General features: G+C 60.4%; 1 long non-coding RNA gene across 1 annotated transcript in view; it reads left to right on the top strand.

Annotated features, from left to right (window-relative positions):
- The first annotated feature begins 560 nt into the window (after nucleotides 1–560).
- Nucleotides 561–781, top strand: part of LOC109310522 — a 14,298-nt gene continuing 14,077 nt past the window's right edge. Inside the window, exon 1 of the long non-coding RNA XR_002101235.1 lies at nucleotides 561–622. This is a non-coding gene — a long non-coding RNA (uncharacterized LOC109310522). The remainder of the gene's footprint in view (nucleotides 623–781) is intronic.

The raw sequence follows: 781 nt of genomic DNA on the forward strand, positions 1-781 counted from the left end.
TGGTGCCTCTTGAGTTGAGGGGGCATATGCCCACCCCCCTGGCACCAGTAAGTGACTGGGGGCATCCCCCGGTGGCTGATTTCACTCACCAAAAAGTGGCCACGCAGCTTCCAGAAGTCCCACGGCCACTTCTGGAAGTGGCATGGCCACTTGCTGGTGGCCCTGCTCCCCAGCCAGTGCTGGCAGGGGGGTACCGGTGCCCCCGCCTGACCCTCTGCCTGTTGCCTAAACAGGGAATGCAGCCTGACAAGGGGTGCACCAGCATTCTCAGGGGGTGTACGGGCATCTCCATGCACCCTCTACCTGTTGCCGCTGCTCAGTAGGCACTGCTACCCAATGGTGCATGGCTCTGGCCAGAGCAGCATGCGATGGTAAGAAGCACAACCAGGCTGGCCCGTCTTTATTGCGTGGGGCTCTCTGCAGCACATATGCTGCTCCTGGTACTCCCACACCACCAAGAGAAGCCCCACATGATGGAGCCAGCTACCTTCCCCACTCCCTGACACCACATGCAGTTCCTAGGACTCCACTGGAAAGCAAGGGAGGGGTGGAGAAGGCACCCGGCTCCATCACACAGGGTTTCCCCTGGTGGTGCGCAAGTGCCGGGAGCTGCATGTGTACTGTGGGGTGCCCAATTTGATAGATTCAGTCCAAGCTGGCTGTGTTCCTTGCTGCCAGATGCAGCTCTAGCCAGAGCCATGCATTGCTAGGCATCAGTGCCTGTTCGGGCCATGAGCACCCTGAGGGCCTGCTGCTGCCACCGGTGGCAGGTGTGCATCAT

Source organism: Crocodylus porosus, unplaced genomic scaffold (assembly GCF_001723895.1).
Source record: "Crocodylus porosus isolate Cpor-Errol unplaced genomic scaffold, CroPor_comp1, whole genome shotgun sequence".
Classification (NCBI taxonomy): Eukaryota; Metazoa; Chordata; order Crocodylia; family Crocodylidae; genus Crocodylus; species Crocodylus porosus.